At 45.5% G+C, this 19630-nt stretch overlaps 1 protein-coding gene across 2 annotated transcripts in view; it reads right to left on the minus strand.

The window, feature by feature from the left end:
• PKP1 (plakophilin 1) overlaps positions 1–19630 on the minus strand; it is a 239189-nt gene that overhangs the window by 42040 nt on the left and 177519 nt on the right. The gene's annotated exons all lie outside the window — the stretch shown is intronic.

Consider the following 19630-nt stretch of genomic DNA (forward strand, 5'->3'; position numbering starts at 1 on the left):
AAAGGGCACGTTCACACCCGAAGGGGCATCTTGATGCTAATAACAGAGGTTTATTAAACATGTACAGAATGATGAAGGAAAAACATTACAAGTTGGATATGTAGAGACGCAGTCAAAATATAAAACCTCAACAACTTTCATTAAAACAATTAACATAGTTGCAGTCAAGGGCATTATTACACCGATTGGTAAAATGAATGATTCTCACCAATAACACCTGTTTTTAAAAATAATGTGTGAGTTTGAATTTGTGTATAATTCAGAATTCCAATAAAGCAATAACGTTTTGGTATACAATAATAACTATCACACATGAAGCAGATGTTGACCATTATAACCGGTTCAGAAAAAATGTAATATTTTACAGAAAAATGTGCAGTCAGGGGTATAATCAAGTATCTACATTCACTATGACTGAAAACACCATTTGTAGTGTAGAATGTAAATGTATGTTATTGAGCAAAGGCAAGCAACATAATAGAGGATTGTGGATAGGAAATTAATGGGCACTCATTTCAGTTTAATAAGTGATAGCTAATCACAAAAAGGTTGGATTAATAGGAACATTTGAAGAATATTTGTGTCCATACTTCTATAGTTTTAAGGTTAAGTCTGACCTGAGCATATATCTTAAGGAAACAGGAATTAATTATATAATTCTAAATACAAATATATATATTTGAATTATTTTTGATGTATTGTGTATTTGGTTTATATCATACCTTGCACAACTCATTATACCTACAATTCCATAAATAAATCAAATATCAATTCAATAACTCACAGTTCAAATAAAATACACAAAAGATACAATTAATTATATAAAAATATAATCAAATCATCTATATACACACACATCAATCTGTTATTGTATAAATAAAATCAATTTATCAGTACAAGATTTAAATTGTAATCACCCTAAGTTTCTCAACCTTGTAAGTCTTCAAACAATTCTTTTAGAAATCTCAGAGAAATAATTAAAGACAATTGTACTCCACTCATTAGTCTTTCCCACAGACATAGCGAAATTACAGAGGACACAGAATGCACAGACAACCCCAAGAACTGTATTCTAAGCTGTATTAGAAATTGACATTCCATTACCACATGATAAAGTGTCTCTAAGCAGTTCCTACTGCAAAGTCTGCATGTTCTAATTTCTTTAGATGTTCCCGAATTTGGTCCTATAACTTCTAAGGTTGGTAAATAGTTTAAGTGCATGTTCAAGTACCAGATCTTCATATCCTGAGACTGACATATTTTCAAATAACGTCTAATGCCTCTAGGTCAAGACTTATCAATTGAGTACAAACTTCCCATCTCTTACTAAAATGTAGCATGCAAACATTCCTTCCAGATCTAATAGTCTCACCCAGGGTTAAGCACAGATTGGAGAATGTTTTATCCATCACTTTGATGTACAAACAATGCACATATTTATGTACACGGACCACCAGGGCTGTAGCCCTAGTTCAATGCTGATGATACTAATGGGTACTGATTTTGGCAAACCCAATACTGCTTTCCAAATTCTCCCCTCCAAAGTGTCCAAATATTTCCTATTGGTAAAGGGTATCAGTTCCATTCCATACAAAATCATTGCAGACACTTTAGCACGATAAAATTCAATCAATGGCAAAGAAAGATAAAATTGGTACGTTTTAAGAGAACGTCTAAAAGGCAAATAATCATCCAGAGCCCGAAGGGCACAAGGGAGAGTGTTCCACAATGAGGCAGCAGTCACAGAGAAAGACCAACCTCCAATCTGGGTCAGTTTGAATCGTGGTACCTCAACCAGACAGGCCACAGCCGACCGCAAGGATCGGCAGGGAACATACTACCAAGTAGTCAGCAGGTAATCTTGCTTAACACACAGTTTTCTGTGTGCCAGATTGACCTTGGAACCTGTCAAGAAAGGGATTTCACTTGCAATTGGGATCCACAGACATTGACCCCCAAAAAGTCTGGAAAGAATCAGAACTGAATGAAAATGGGAACAATGCATTCCAGCAGAAAAGGATTTAAACAGTGGATAAAGGGGTTTTGCTGAGCAGGGAGTTCAGTCGAAGTGCAAGGGTTTTACAGTGACTTTGGTGATAGTGCCCTTTATACGTATGATTAGCATAACGGTCAAAAAGGAAAAAAGAAGAGCAATTCAGTAAAAAAAAAAACAGTCAAAAGACAGAGATCCTACAATGGCACTTAAATATTGTATATCCTTTATATAACACATTCCCCAGAGTTCGGCAGATGATGTCTTCCTTTGCAATTGGAAATAGTGCTAGGGCATAGTTCACAGAAAAATAACAGGGAAGATTTCAAATTGACAGTAGAAAGGTATTCATGCATTGGTGATTTATAAGATGCCAACTTCAAGAAGGCCACTTTGTAGCGAAACGTTGCTACAAGCACGAGTCAGTATTGCACAGCACCAAAGAGGATGCAAAAGTGTAGGATCCGAGTATCGTCCACATACGCAAGAGGAGAGGGATATGGGTGGTTGTAGATGACGAAATGAGAGGAACAGAAGAATATCTGGCAAAAGAGTATGTGGTAGCAATGGACAGCATCTTTAATTTGTAAGGGGAGATCAAAGAGGTGAAAGGTTAGCAAGGAGTTAAAGCTGGTAGTGTTAGGAAGAAGAATGGAGAGATGATTTATAAATAGTACAGGAAAAAGAAATGTGAAAGGCTAACAAAGCAGAGAAAACACTCAAATCAGCCCCCTTCAAAAACCTTACGGCTGGATGTATTCCTTGCACTCCACCAGTAGTAATTGTGCTGGGTTTCACAGGCATCCTCCTGGTAGAAGTCATCGAAGAGATGTGTTTGACCGGTGGAGGAGTTATACTAGACAATCCACACATATTTGCTAAATGTTCAAGTAAGGTGGGGGGTGAATGAACCTATAGTGCTAAACATTTCTAAATGGAAGAATTCTTGCACCACAAGAAGGGGTGTAAAGAAGTCACTCTTTCCATCTGGTTGCCCCAAATATGTTTGAACATTGCACTCTGTGGTAAATGAAAAAAACACAATTGCATTGATTGGTTCTACGTTCCTTCATCAAAGTGAATTACTTCTTGGTAAGTCACTGTGATGCATTTACTTCGAAATTTAAAAAAAATCAAAAATGTATAATCGGAGGAGTATCCCCATACCGTCCTAAACCGCTAACCCTTGCTACCCCACCATTGTACACCTAACCCCCAAATATGCATATTTAAATGTACTTTCCCACGCAATAAATGCATCGAGGTAAATTATGACAAAGTAATTCACTTTGATGAAACACACGAACACCATTTAATCACCCTTGTACATTTTTGATTTAGTTAATAAGGGTCAACTGTTTGACTTTATTATAGGTCTCCTATCACCTTCGGCTAAGGGTAAATCCCATGCTGGAGGAAAATAAGGTGTCTGCTGGCTCTAACTAGCTGTAATTAAGGGAACTCTCTGAAGTAAATTATAGCCATGCAGATATGATGAAATGAATGGTTGGAAAAAATGTCTTTTAATTGTAATGTTCAGTACTTCTGATTTGTTTTTCTTTTTGTTTTATCTTTTGAAAAATCTGCTCTTGTTGTTTTACTGCTTTTCCTTATTTAAGTGTCTTTTTAATCTATTTTATTTTAAATGTACAACAATTTATTCTCTTTTAACTCTTGCAGTGTAAAGGTTGTTCACAACTGCATGCACTTAAATAAAGAAAAATAAAAGAGGTCTCCGTCATCCCCAAAACATATCAAAAATGATGGTCCAGGCTATTGAGTATGACTCCTCTGTGGATCAAGGGAGTTTAGGGGCTTGGAGAGAAAGGTGGTTAGGGGAGAGCGAGCTTTTGTCTCACTACCCCAGATCCCCCTCATTGTCCACTCCGTTGAAATGTTCTTCTTGGCAAAGATCCAGTTAACATGCAGATGCTGACGATAACACATATATGAAATGTCAGTTTTAAATTCAGCGCACGCTGCTTCCCCAATGGTTCAGTTTGCTGTGCCAAGGCCACCGTCGTGGCATAATTTGGAGCATGTCTGGCATGTTGAGAAGGCGATACTTTTTCAGGGCAAGTCAAGACTATCTGCCACTGCCTGTTTTATGGAAACTTTGCACAGCTGCAAGAGCAATTGTGCATGGTATTATTAGCACTGCTGCAAAAAATGCTGTAGCACAAACAAATCTTTCTATGCATTTTTGCACAAGGGCAATGCTAGCTGAAGTGCTAATAACGTGGCCTATTAACATTAGTTCACATCTTTCCTTGAGCCCAGATTATCTAACGTTGGCACCAGTGCTAAAAATTGAGCACTCGCGTTAGCCCCAGTCTTGCTGGTTGTGGGATGGAGAATGCAACAAACAGACTTTGCCCTGATCCATGTTATAGTTATGGCCGGATTCACAAAAGCGTTTTCCATTCTGGTAATCCCATTGAAAAATGCTCCTTGAATCTGGCCCGAGGAGTTATGCAATAGAGTGAAATGGATTTGCCCATCACTTTGGCAGCATTCCAGGGAACAGAGCAGCCACGACCCTTCTACAGAAACTGTTGACCAGAAACAAGAAATCTGGGCACACAAACTATTTATTTTTTATTTTTTATTTTACGCAAAAGGAATAAAAAATAAAAAGCTAACCAGGGTCAGCTGCGGGCATTTAAACAAAATCAGTTTTGATTATGCCACTCAGCAAATATGGCACAAAAATCAGATTGCTTCATTTTACCCCCTGGTGCTAAATCTCAAAATAAGATGGACTGTGCTCCAGTCTATGCTCGATAATTCGCAAAATTCGGGCACCTTGCATATTTGCTTATTTTTTAGCACACGTGAAAATGGACAATCAGGGCTATGGTGCAAAAATGCATTTAAAGACTATGGGCCTAATTCACAATGTAACACTCTCATTGGAAAACGCTTTGTAAATCAGGCCCTGTGATTTTTTGCACGTTAACAGTTTTCACCCTGGTGCTAACAATGTGCAAAATTGCACTTGCTCCGGTACAGGGTTTCCAGCGCAGGTGTCTAGAGCTAAGGTTCCCTCGGGACATGCACCCAGTCCGGTGTCCAAAGGATAATCTGGGAGACACTAGCTATTGCAGGAAACCAACTAAAATCGTACCCATAGGTTGTTGTATGCCAGCCGTGAAAAGATGCACTAGTGAAAGGTGGGTGTGTGAAACAAGGGTAGCCTGTGCATTGCATGTTCAAATCCAGCAGCCGAGCCGGCTTAGCTTTAACTCTATATAGGTGAAGAAATCAAGGACAATTCAAAATGGGGTGGTAATAAAACATGTTACTACAGTGTTTAGAAGCTGAAGGAGTATGCTGAAGTGCTGTATAAGACTCAATATTATTATCCTGTCTCTGTAATCAAATGACTTGCCCAACTGTTGCAACAGTGTTTGCATAAGTTACATTACCAAGGGGTAGATTTTTTTTCTTTTTTTTTTAACCACAGTCATAGGGGCTCATTATAAGTTCTGTGATCCGGGAATTATGTCAGTTACTCCGGCACCAGCATTTTTTCCAGACTGGGGAAACCTAAGTTTGTCAGTGGGGGAAGTAAACTACCTGGAGACCTGACCTGCCAGGAGTTCAGGCCCTTGCCAGGAAATAAATGATGGAATCACTGGCACTATCAGAATTGTCCCTGGACCTAGTATGATAGCAACCTCGTCTGTCTCCTCCCCATCCCTTACTGTTTTTTTCCTCCCTACCCCCCCTCCCCCTCCAGCACTATCTGAAATGTCATCAGGCCTAGTATGATAGTTGCTTGTTTTGTTCCTCCCCTCCCTTTCTGCACCCCTCTCCCTCACCTCTTGTTTTTTCTCCGGCTCTACCAGAAATGTCACACAGTCTAGTATGGTAGTCGCCTGTCTGTTTCCATTTCCTTCCCACTCTCCCCCTCCCTTCCTTATCTATGTCCTAGCTCTTGTACTATCTGACATGTCGTCAGGCAGAGTACGATAGTTAATTTCACATCCTTACTGTTCATGGCCTGTGAGAATGTCATTGTATTTTCCCTTGTTCCCTCTCTTGCCTTGCAGCGCTTTGAAACACATTGTGTATAGGTGCTATATAAGAAAACTATCATATCAGATCATATTACCGGTACTACCTGTGCCGGTAATTCCGGCAATGCCATCCCATGGAGTCCTAATGGAACCCACATTTCATTTATTTTTATTTCACTGAAAGAGTTTTCGTTATTTTTGTATTCGTTATAAAGACATGAAACAATGTTGGCGTGTACGGTGGTAGGTGTGGTTGATACCAGCACCATTGGCATCAGCAGAAGATGCATTGTGACTTGTGAGCAGAACAATTGATCACTTTTGCGTGTAAAGTACTCGAGATACCTTCAGTGCCATCCTCATGTTTTGGGTGGAGCCTGGCATTTGGCACGCAGCTGAAGGAAAGGAGTTCAAGGCATGAAATAGTAAGAAAAATGAGCCTGGGAGATTAGCATGTGTGGCGCCGCCGCCCTTGGCTTGGGCGCAGAGTTCTTTTATCAAATGCCAGATGGACCACAGTGTTAATATCATTTGCATCATGTTAGCTGACATCAGCATAAAGAAAATATGCTCAGACTAGCTGAAACATTATGCCTTGTTTGCTGCATTCAGAAATCTCCAGGATGCGAATGTCAGTCTTAAATGCTGCAAACTGACTCATGTCATCTGCTCAAAAGCAGATGTAAAGACGATTTATGTGCATAGTAATCATGTTAGGTGGGAAAGGACTTAATGAGCAAAAGGTTGTAAACTGTTTCTTTTTAGTTTTAGCTATTAGGTGTTGCATTACAGTGCAAATAGGGAGAAATGGCATATGAGGAGGGACACAAAGCTTGTATGTGTTGTTTGGGAATTTTCCCATGCAATGACTGCCCATGGCCATGTTAATCCTTATGGCCATTTCCAACCACGTTCTTCCTCTCCCCGCATAAAACATCTCCTAATGGGGGTGTGGCTTGGTGCCATGGTGAACGGTCGGGTCCGGTGAGAGCTCCCGGCGGCGACCGCTTGTTTACCAGTAATGCCCCAGTAAACTCAGATTTTCGCGAACAAAATCAGCACCCTGCAGAGCCGTGAGGCTGTGGCAGCCTATGCCTCGATTTCGCCGCTCTGAACTGGAGTGGGACCGAGTTTGAGCCGTAATCCGCCCTGCAACATGCCTCAGCGTTGGCAGCAACCCAAGATGGCGGATGGCAGAGCGGCGTAACCTGGCCTCCCTATCAGCGCCCGAGTCGAGCGGGAACAGGGGAAGCCCACCACAGAGCCGATATTAATCCATCGCCCTGAAGCGGCAAGCACCGGAGCCTTCCTGCACCCCCGATTTCAGGACGCATCAGTGTCGGTGTAGTGTCCGACCACGAAAGCAACGGGCCCCTCCTCCAGACAGAGCCCTAGGAATCCCTGCTGCCCCGGTGTGGGAGGGCCGAGGCACTGGGTCCTGAGGTCAGCAGTGGCAGCGGGGCAAATCCTGCTACGCAGAGCGGCAGCGTGAGGCTGTGCCTCCTGTCCTCTCCAACTTTAAGGACTCTCTACCCCCTACAGCCTGAGGGAGCACCAGCAACTGCTGTGTCCGCAGCACCGGCAACAGCAGTGCCCGCCTCCGAAATCAGCGGGCACTGCCTTCAGACGAGGCCCGCCGAACCCTCGGCCGCCTTCTGCGGCATCGAAGTAAGCCCGGCCTTGGAGAGACACGACACAGGGCCCTACCCCCCCACCCCGAACTCACCAACTCCCCTCCCATTGTGGCCCGGAGGAAAGCATCAGTCCCGGACAGAGGGAAAAACAGCAATCACTACTGTTCCCCCGAAAGAGCCCGGAGACCCACCCCCAGCCCCCGCTCTGGCGCGAGGGGGCCGGCAGCAGCAGTGGGGTGAGCCCCGCCACGGAGGAGTGTGGCGCCGGATCCCCCTCCCTTTCCTGGATCCACCAACTCACCACCTCCTGCAGCCACAGAGTCCGCAGGCGACTTGAAGCCTCTGGCGTCCTGGCTCTAGCTGGGGGCGTGAGAGTTCACCCTGCAACAAGCCGCCACCAGTGACATCCAAAGCCTGGGAGAGTAGGAACCTCCAGCAACCCCGGTATCGTGGATGCGGGTGCCCGCTCCGGGAGGAAGGAAGGTAGGGCGGCACCTGCCGCATTACATAGCAGCTCCCGGGGCCTGCAGATCTCCTCCCCCGCTCCGGCTCCCAGGCGAGTGGTGAGGTGTCCACCCAGCACGGACTCCTCCGTGAGTGTAACCTGAACACAAACTTAAAGGGGAGGCCACGTCCCTCCCCAAACACTGAGCACCGCTACCCCGGGGGTCCCTCCCCCAGAGGCACTGCTCAGCCTCCGGAGAGTCGACGCTCCTAAGGGCGGCCCACGGCCCTGTTGCCCTCCACCACCACCAACACCACCCTCTCCATTGCCGGAACCCCAAGATACTGAGAGAACATAGCAGGCGACCACTCGGCCCACTCCACAGCAAAGACCCCTCACAAATCCACCCAGTCGGGGAATCAGGGTCAAAAGGAGGCCCCAGGCGTTCCATAACAACCCAGTCCAGGTGGGGGGGAGGACAAGCTCCCGCTCAAGGCACAAGGAGTAATGTCCAGGTACTCGAAATCATCCAAACAAACTGACATTGCAACCCTCCTATGCACCAACATGGGAGAAAAAACTAAGAAAGGGGAGTGCAATGACATTTCGGGCACCCCCCCCGGACTCCATCACTGAACTGCTAACCCAAGCAGTGACTAAAGCCGACCTCCAAGAGCTCCTGTCTGCCATAACCAAGGAGTACCAAAAAGGGACAGAAGAACTAAAGGGCAAAATTTCCTCCCTGGACAAGAGAGTGGGGGAAGTCGAGACGGGAACAGAAGAAATTGAAACCACCTTGTTTGAGCAAAATTTCGAGATTGGGGAAGCGGCTGATAGACTCTCCGCGCTAGAGGCCAGATGCAAAGCCCTTGAGAACAAACAAGAAGATGCTGAAAACAGGTCCAGGCGCAACAATATCCGCTTGAGGGGAATTCCGAGCTCTGTCCCCGACGAAGAACTCAACAGCTATGTCAATGACCTATTTCTCTTCATCTTAACGCTCTCAGGCGGAGCTCCCCTGGAACTGGATAGGGTTCACAGGGTTAGAGCCAGACAAAACGCAAACTTTATGCCGGATGTTCTAGCAAGAATTCACTTCTACAAAGTCAAGGAAGAAATCATGCTAGAAGCTCGGCCCGAATTATCTTCCGAGACCCGGAAATATCCCTGTATCAGGATCTAGCAGCAACCACCCTCGCAAAAAGAAAAGCCCTTAAGCCACTCGCCGAATGGTTGCGTGAGAGGAAAACAACCTATCGCTGGGGCTTCCCCACATCTCTAATCTTCAATTGGGAGGGCAGGTCAAACAATCCCTTCCCCCAGAGAAGCCGAACGATTCATGAACCCGGCGAGCGAAGAGGGGTCCTTTCCCGAAGCTGCAGAGGCCCCGGGGAGATCCCGTGGAGACCCCACCAGAGCCTGGACCAAGATATCTGGGCACCGCAGACCCCGAGACACCCCGGGCAAGTCAGAAAGGGACAACAACTGCTGAGTGGGTGGCTTCAACTATTTGGGTCCCTTGGGCAGGGGGGCCCCCTCGCTTCTTCCTGGCCTGATCGCCTACCGCCCATGAGGGGACACCGAAAAGCCTCAAGCTGTCTCCATCAAATGGATTCTCTAACCTCAACCTGAATGTTTACTGGCCAACAGAAGAGGCAATGTTTGCCTCCAAGCAGAGTTACCACACTGGTTTGGCTGTATGCCCCGTTGGTCGAAGGCTGGCCCGGAAACCTTGTTGTTGTTTGGGGCGAGGGGGGAGGGCATGGAGGGGGGACGAGGAGGAGAGGAGATCTTCACAATGAGGGAAGAACAGAGGAACTCCGCACCAGAAGACAAGGAACAAGAAATCTTCAAGGAAGACTACGAACCGACCTACTTAGAACTCAAATGATGGGTTCGCTAGACAAAACCCTAACTCTCACGACCTGGAATGTGCAGGGGCTCAATGCACCAAGAAAGCGGAAGTCAGTGCAACACAAACTAGACCAATTAACTGCTGACATCGTCTTCATCCAGGAAACCCACCTGATCGCGGAAGATGAAAAGCGAATACGGTTCCGACGCTACCCGAAATGCTACTTCGCCTCTGCCACAAAGAAAAAGAGAGTAGTCGCTATATTGCTAGGTCAAGATCTCCCACTAACGCAAATCACCACCAAAAGAGATCCGGAGGGTAGATTCCAACTCCTGAAGGGCTTCCTAGTCGAACTACCGATCACCCTGGTGGCAATCTACGCGCCAAACAAAGAGCAAGACCAATTCCTCCGTAGTCTCCTCCCAACTATCTCGGCCTTCTCTGTGGGCCACTTGCTAATCGGAGGGGACTTCAACATCCCCCCAGATCCGAGGGTGGATAAGTCACTCCCAGCCTCGAGGGAAGAATTTGGCAAATCCCTGGCCCTGGCTGAATTACTGCGGGAAACCAAGACGATGGACATATGGAGACTACGCAACCAGGAAGAAAGGGACTACACTTTCTTTTCGCATGTACATAGGCTACTCGCGGATTGACCTCTTGCTGGCCGCTAACAACATGGCCCCCTGCGTGGAGAATATCCAAATTGGACCTATCGCAATCTCGGACCACGCGTCAGTCACGATGACGCTGCTTCTTCATGGAGCCCTGGAACCTAGCTAGCGGCAATGGAAGCTGCAAGATTACATCCTTACCGACATAGCGGCCAGCTCTGACCTCATGGAGGCGATTCAGAATTACTTCATCGAGAACACAACCCCAGACTCCTCACTGGCAATAGTGTGGGATGCCATGAAACCGGTTATCTGAGGGGTGGCGATGGATTCAACAGCTAGACTCAAGCGCCAAAATTTGCTGAAGCAACAAAAGCTCAAGGAAAGACTCATAGGACTAGAAAACAAGCTCAAACACTGTTATATGAAAACAATGCACCATGAACTAAAAAGAGCTAAAAGAGAGCTGGAGATCCACTTAGCAGACCGGGCCGCCAGAGCATTAATCTATACTAAACAGTACTACTGCCTTAACAGTAACAAAGCGAACCGGCTCTTAGCACACAAACTGAAAAAGCTTCAAACCAGGAACAACATCCAAGCCCTGCTGGACAAAAACGGCTCCTTACACCATCTGGACCCCGAAAAGCTTGAGATAATGGTGCAGCACCACAAGGAAATCATGGCAGGGCCTCCGACGTTAACCTCAGCCATCACTCAATTCTTGGCCCCGATCCCAAAGACACAGCCACTTCCGTCACTATCTGACTTGGAGGGCCTAATCTCAGCAGAGGAAGTCAGCGAAACAGTCCGCCACCTGAAAAACTCAACTCCCGGGCCAGACGAATTATCTTCAAAATTTTACAAAAAGTTTGCTCACCTGCTAGCGCCACAGCTGGCAAATCTATTCAACTCATTCCTCTCCACTGGCTCCACAACCGCATCCATGAATGAGTCGATAATAGTACTGATCCCTAAACCAGGGAAAGACCGAATGCAATGCGCATCATATAGGCCCATAACGCTCCTAAACAATGATGCGAAAATATTCGCCAAAATCCTGGCAAAATCAGCTGGCCCCCTCCCTCCCGGAGATCATTCATCCAGACCAAGCAGGCTTCATCCCGGGACAGGGCACCCAAGACAACATCCGCAGAACTATCAACATCATTGATTCAGCGAACAGGTTGGGCTCAAGGCTAGCAGTCCTCTCCTTAGATGCGCATCAGGCATTCGAAATGCTCGATTGGGGCTACGTGGAGGAAATTCTTAAGCACTTTGGCTTCGGCCCAAATTTCGTAAAATGGGTCCTAGCCATCTACCAAAGACCTTCTACGAAACTATGCCTTAACGGGGCCAACTCCAGCAGGATAAACATAACCAGAGGGACGAGGCAAGGTTGTCCACTCTCTCCACTTATTTTCGCCCTATCAATGGAGCCATTCGCAGACAGGATCCGCTGAAATTCATCAATACATGGCCTCACGATCAAAAGAGAATCCTACAAAATCACCTTATACACGGACGATGTGCTCCTCACACTCACCCGACCAGCAGAATCAATAAGAGCCCTAAGGCAAACCCTTGAAGAATTCCACGCAGCCTCAGGGTTCACAATAAACGTCTCCAAATCAGTAGCACTGGGCATCAATATCCCAAGAAAGTCCAAATCCAACCTCGAAGCGGAGTTCCGGAACCCCTGGGCGGCAAGAAGCAACATCAGCTATCTAGGAGTTCAGATACCCAAAACTGAGAAGCTGTATAAGACAAACTTTACGGCACTCTTCACGGAACTGAAAAACGACATCAATCGCTGGAAAAAACAAGAAATCTCCTGGTTCGGCCGGATTACGGCGATAAAAATGAACCTAACCCCACGGCTGCTATATTACGCTCAAGTCCTGCCGGTGACGATCCTGGAGAAGGCCCTGCGAAAGCTGCAAGGAGAGCTCTTGAACCTGGTCTGGGAAGGAAAGAAGTCCTTTATCCCGAAACGCATCATGCTCCGAAGTGTCGCCCTGGGAGGCCTGGGGGTCCCAGATGTAGTGAGGTACTGTCTCGCAGCCCAGCTCGCCCCGGCCTTCGCCTGGAAGCTCCGCGCCATCCGCCCTCAGTGGTTACAACTGGAGGAAGATTGGAGCAAGGCCCCGCTGGAATCTCTGCCTCACTCCAAAAAGCCCAAAAGGACCCAAGACCCGAGCCCCCTACCAGCAACAAGAAACACAGTCGCCAGCTGGAAAGCGACAGCTTGCCGGTGGAAATGTAGAGGAACAATGGGTCCCCTTACGCCAATCTGGGAAAACCCCGACTTTTCCCCCGGAGTCTCACCAAACCAGTTCATGGAGTGGAGGGCCGGGGGCTTAGAAACTATATCAGATTTCTTCGAGAATGGCCTCCCTTTAAACTTCGAGGAGTGTAAAGCAAAATTCACGATTCCGGAAACTGAAAGGTGTTGCTATACGCAACTGAGACACTGGCTGTCGAATCCCCAGGTCAGGAAACAGGGTAGCAGAGAGCTAACGGCATTAGAACTCACCCTCTCAGCAAACCCCCCCAAGAGGGAAAATCTCTGCACTGTATAAAATACTAGACAGAACAGACCCCACTAAAAAAGAACCATATATGCTGAAATGGGAAGAGGACATCGGAAGACCGATTGAACCAGAGGAATGGCACCACATCGGGTCCCGCGCACAGAAAAGCTCAAAATGCGTAACGAACAAAGAAAGTGTGTTTAAAGTTTGCTACAGATGGTATATAACCCCTGTAATCCTAAACAAGTGTAACTCAGCTATCCCTGCTCAATGCTGGAGGGGGTGCTCGGACCGAGGAACCCTGTTCCACCTCTTCTGGCCTTGCCCGAAAGCCACCCTATTCTGGAAGAATATGTTGGAACAAATTAAAGGAATCATCGGACTCACCATCCCCTGGGACCCAGGAATCGTGCTGCTGGGGGTGACAGGAGACGGCCAATTTCCCCTAACAGGCTGCCTGGCGGACCTCTGCTCCCATCTACTTACAGCCACCAAAATGCTCATCGCCAGTCTCTGGAAAAATCCAGAGGGCCCGTCCACGCAGATGTGGTGGTCCAAATGCTGGGAAATTGTTGCAGCCGAGAAAGTCACAGCCATCAGACTAGGCAATAAACCCAAATTCCCACGCATATGGGCCCCCTTTCTGGACTATGTGCAGCAATTCCCTGGGGTGGCGAGACAGCCCCCAGCCTTGCGATGGATGGAAACCCAGGACTGAAAAGAACAAAGCAGAAACCAGGCCGGAAGCGCGACTGGGTTCCTCCACGCCCCTGAGCCGCCACAAACCACCAGTCCAGGCTCCTCAACCTTGAAGGGCCTGCGTCGAAGAACCCATTCCAAACCCAGCCAAAGAGTCGCATCGAACCCTTGAAATAATTCCTTTGTTGAAACAGTCTTCTGTTCCTAATGTGCACACAGCTCCTTGTCCCCCATTCCCCTTCCCCCCTCCTCAGTTGTAATTAACAGTTATGTTTTTGAAGAGAACGCATGTTTTGCTAAGACTTATTTATATAAAGGGCTGTTGTCTTCCCTTAAATGTTTTAACAAGTTTGCAAAGTATGGAACACTCAAATAATCTGCATGACTTGTTATGCCAAACGACATAAAAATAATGTTGAAAAAAAAACACCTCCTAATTGGAAATCTATCAGTGTTAGGGAGAGTTCTCAAAATGTGTAAATTGCCCTTACCATTTCAGACCTCCAGCTTTGCTGGATTGCTAGGATTTTTTTTTTAACCTGGGAAGAGTGTGAGCCTTTTTTCCCACTCTTCCATGTATTTTGATGTGTGTTTTACTTTTGTGTTCTTGGTTATGGAGTTTTAAAGCAACTCCATAGGCATCATCTTTTTCTGTGTGTCACACAGCACCCTGAGTGCAGTGGCACAGGGGTGTCTTTCAGACTCCCCAAGGTTTAAATACCTTCTGTGGGACTGACTACCATCTCCCAGAGCATGTAAAGTTAAATTTGCTGTATTAGTCTTTTTAAATTTACAGACCCAGCGCACACTATCTTACTATAGAATGCTGGAGGGGTTGCCTAGCTTCCCCTGAGTCTAAACACTCATGTAACAGTGAAATGTTACCCTTTCCTACTTTAAATGGCTGGTGGTAGTGGTTTAGATCAAACTACCGTGATTTTTCCCGACCACTAACAGCTGTAGCTAAAATTCAGGTCAGCCATGTTTTCCAAAATGGCACCCAAGACCCATCTGTAAAAACAGACTCTGGTCATCTTTTTTCGCCATTTCTTTTAGGCAAGGTCCTTCTTGTGTTTGTCTCTGCGCGCCAAACCAGGTTTGGTCCCTTTGTTTGTTGGCCTTTGGCGGTCTTCAGTGCTGAAGCCCTCCTCTGGCGCCTGAGTGTCTGGGGTGCCCGAAACTCCCTATGCTTAGTCTCCTAGGAGACCTGAATGCACTCTGGTGTGATTGGCCAATCTGAGCTGGTTTTCTGATTCACTGTGTTATGTATTAATTATGTCTAAATATTTTTGTAATTATGCTTTTTTCAACTAATGGTTTCTTTATTCACCCTTATTCGTGCTAATTGTATATACTTTATATACCTGATCAAGAATATGCATATGTTGATGTAGATGTCACTATAATCTAGTGTGCCCCTATGAATTGGGCCTCATCTGTTGTTTTCCCTTTTTCTTTCTCTTTTTGATTGTAAAATTGTCATACTAAATACTTCAATATTATTTGTTTTTAATAATGATATGTTATATTTTTTTCACACTTGGGGCTGGTATTGTGTTCTTTTTCCTTGTGATTGAATGTATACATGAAATTCTTTTGAAAAACGGATTGGACCAGGAAAATTTGTCTGAACAATTTAATCCAAGTGACCAATCCTTTACGTAACAGCACCCTTCTTTGGTTTAACACAATACACACGTGCCCCAGACTGTTACGTTTCCCTATGGGCAGACCGATGCCACCATAGAGTGGCCCCTCTTTTGTTGATTCAGTTTGAGTGACAGCCAGGCTGGAATGAATGGGGGAAAACTGTTTAAAAGCAGGTCTCTGGGACTTGGAAAGCAGTGTCGACCACTGGAACGAAAGAACCGAAGACAAGCAGAAGGAAGATGACTGTTGCAACTCCTGGACGACCGGTGATGCCCTGCTGCAGGTCCGAATTGCCTGAAACTCCAATTGACAGAGAAGCCCTTCAAGGTTAACTTCTTCCCTTGAGTTTGGTGGGAACAACCAACTTGCAAGCCACCTGGACACTGTCCATATATGGTCAAACTTTCTACAGAGTGCTGTTGAAAACCGATAGCCAGTGGGAAGGAAACCAGCTCGTGGACTTTAAGGCACTCACACCTTAAACCGACGTCTTGCTAAGCTTTTGGCCTCATCCCTGGGCAGTGAAGGAACCTCCCGACGTTCTCCTTCTTGTCCCCATGACTGAAGCTCAGGAACAGCGAGATCTGCTGGAACTGCCAGGACCAACTGCCTCAGCTACAGCTTTTCTTCACTAAAAAGGTACTGTGCAAACGCGGTCCGGAAATCTTTTCGGCCACTGAGAAAGTTTGTGAAACTTTCCCGACTTCGAAAGCTTGCCCTTCCCTAAACATTTGTCTAACGTTTTGCCTAGCCAAACTCTTCTAAAAACCGTGGCAAAGACTTAACCGTTTACCATCAGAACTGTGCTATCCAATACAAATACTCTGAACCACTGACTTTAGCCCAGGCCTATGAGATGAATTGCTAGTTGTAGTTTATTGAAACCCTTTGCCCTGCCAATACAAGTATTTGTGCTGCTAATTCTTATAACCTTGACTTTTTACCACTTTTGAAAGTATCTAAAGTGCCATTTTGTTCCCACTTCAGTGGAGCCAAACTTGTTCATTTACTTATCGGTTGTGTATTTGTGGTTTATTAGTGTGTGATATTGAGCTGCTCTTGCTACTGTAATGTTTGCAAAGTGACTGTGTACATAAATGTATATTCTTTTACCAAGAAACCTTGAGTAAGTATTGGTTTGAATCACTATATGTGTTGGTCCTTTGTGTAACTTGTTCAACTGCTCACTTTACTCTTGAGTCTGGATGCTTAGCCATCGCTACCACTTTACTGTGTAGTACAGGCTTGTACCAAAGGTGAAATTGTACTTACACGTAAGTGTGTGTAGAAAGGGAGCTGCATATGATTCTGCCTTAAAATAAGCATCCTTTAATCAAGCATGACCATCAAACTTTGCATTCAAAGTGCCTACTCGTGTTTTTTCAACGCAGTCTTCTGAGAGCAAATGACTTAACGGCAGCTATAAACATGACACTGGTGTAATAAAAATGTCTTAATCATATCTGCCTTCAGCCACTCTATTTATAAGCACTATGTGTCTCCTTCACAATACTGTTAAACACAAGCAGTGGCACAGCCAACAGTTTTAACTTGTGTATAAGTATTAGGTAATTGCCAGGCACTGCTATTAGATGCCCAGATACTCGCACCATGTTACAAAAGTTACAATCTATGGCCAGTTAATTCCACTACAGCAGCGCATGGCAAGTGCCTTTCCTATGCCTTCACAAAATTGGTGGCATTGCCTATGCTTGTTTTTAAAACGGTGTTGAAACTTTGTAAGAACAGCGCTAGGGGTGGTGGCGCAAGTCTGTAATAGACACAGCAAAACAAAGGAGACAAATAGAGGTGCGATCAAGGGTCCCAAAGCAATCTCAAATCAGCACACGCCATAAAATGTTTCCTGCGACATGCGATACACAATGCTGGTGAGATTCCTCAGCGGGTTAAGCACTGGCATTTGAATCCTTAGAAAATCAACTCATCCTTTCATCCTTCTAAGGTCAATAAATGAGTGCCAACTTTGGTTGGGTAATAATAATTTTGTATATATAAATGTTCGGTGTAAAGCCCTTTAGTGAAGGCAGAATATAAATAAAACATTATTATTACAAGAACAAACTTGGAATCGTAACATGTAAGATAGTGAAGTTGACTTCAGAAGTCATTTCACCATTAAGGGTGTATTTGTAGGCCACACATTCAAGCACACGATGATCTTTTGACACTTTAGACCAAGGTTTACTGTCACATTTCTCAATGGTACTCATTTTTTCAACCTCAGAGGAATTAACGGGTGGGTGGCCCAGCCTCAATTCAAACCTGCAAACATAAGCTCAAATACAGATCCCTCTAGCAGTCGCTGCATTAACGCACTGAGCTGAAGACCTTACTAAAGCCGAGCTTTCTAAATCTGCTTACAAGCGCTTTGAGGTCATACCAATGATATATAGAGCACTATATAACTGACAAATAACATAACATATGCAAGAACGGCACAGGTTCCAAAACTAAGTAAAGAGGACACCATATGCAATAATTGCCTGTCTGGCTGATCTCTTAAGACCATGGGGAAATCTGACTTACTGCACCAATCCTAATGCACTTGGCTTCTTCCTCATCGGTTGCAGTGCATGCCATTAACATATGTTTAAATAGTCCACAGTCCTATTGCTCTTCTGATTGGCCTGCGAGCAAAGACCTGGTGGGTCGACAGGCAATAGCTTGTGATTATTTCAGATCAGAAGGGTGATCCGAGATGGGATGGATCACTGAAAACAGCCATCAATTAACAGAGCACTGTGGGGTGGAGATCGAGGGCTGGTGGAGAGGACCTAAGTACATTTATGAATTAATATTTTACAACACAATACCAGAGACCAGCCTCTAAGAGCAGGACCAAGATTCCAACCTGTGTTGCTCTAAATTGTCTTGCTTCCAAGGCAAACACGTTGCCCCTGAGCTATCCTCCCAACTGTGGGCGAATGAAGAGGGAGAGTTGGAACTATGTATCTCTGGTTACTCACATAGAACCGTTCTCAGTGAGTTTGAGTTCAACCAGTGATGGCTCCAGATAACTCAGGGGGCACCTTTAATTCCAGAATCAATAAATATTGCTATCTAGAACTAAATTGCGTAAATTGGTTAGGCTATTACAGGAATTGCATTGAATTACTTTCACAGTTTCCACTTTTCCTTGCAAGAGAGTGGTGAGTAAAGGTCGTGTTTGTCAGTCCGGAGCAAGAGTTGCACCCTGCTTCGCCCTAACATGGGTCTACACCCCTTCCGGGACTGCACATGGGACCAACAATGAGTCATCTTGGTGGTGGGAGACCCATTTGATTCCTGAAAGGGCACGGGCGAATCATCCATTATCTTTAATGACTTTTAGCCAAGTTACAAGCCAAGTTATAATCAAACTCTCAAGACCCAACAAGAGTGTTAAGGAGGGTGGGGTCTATTACTAATCCAAACCAGCCTTTAATAAGGATATGTCTGCTACCACATTATTTTCACTCGAACTCCAGTGACCCTATAGGACCTTTACCAAGTTTTTAAGAATGAAGTATATCACACTTACAGCACATCAGTTTCATTAAACGTCCCGAGACCCTACAAGAATCTTAGGGAGGGGAAATGCTGCTAATTTTAAAATGACTCTGCCTGTCTTTCTCAATTTCTACTCTCTCTCTTCTTTCTCTCTCTCTATCTCTCGCTCTCAAATGAGGGCAGCAGTAACAGATCAATCCTCCGAGATGGGGCCAGCTTGGTATTACGAGATATACTTCGTCACTGCATGTGTCCTACAGGAATGTCCCCATCACACTAAGGGTGCAGTGTCCATATAAGGAGAAGTGAGTGGGAAGAGTGGATAGACTCTGCCAAGGTGGCACAGTTCTGAAAGACCTTGGTGAATCAGATGCCACGCAGCAGCGAGGACACTGCTGGAATCAATCCAGCGGGAGCGAGCGTAGAGGGAGACTCGCGACGATACGCTCCACCGGAGAGGATCGGGTTTGAGGGACTAGATGAAAGAGTCTATGTTCAGCACGCAAGAGAGAGAAAGATGTGTGCAGTCATTACACAGACAACTAGAAGAGGAGACTCATGCTTGCGACAGAGTTAACAAACAACCCCATCTGTGACTTAAAGCAAAATGAAAGTGGGGGGAAGTGATCTGCACTGAAGTCACAAGCCAAAAAAAAGGGGATTGGCTCCAACAG

The sequence above is a fragment of the Ambystoma mexicanum genome, chromosome 13 (genome assembly GCF_040938575.1).
Source record: "Ambystoma mexicanum isolate Mex_15411 chromosome 13, UKY_AmexF1_1, whole genome shotgun sequence".
In the NCBI taxonomy this organism is placed as follows: domain Eukaryota; kingdom Metazoa; phylum Chordata; class Amphibia; order Caudata; family Ambystomatidae; genus Ambystoma; species Ambystoma mexicanum.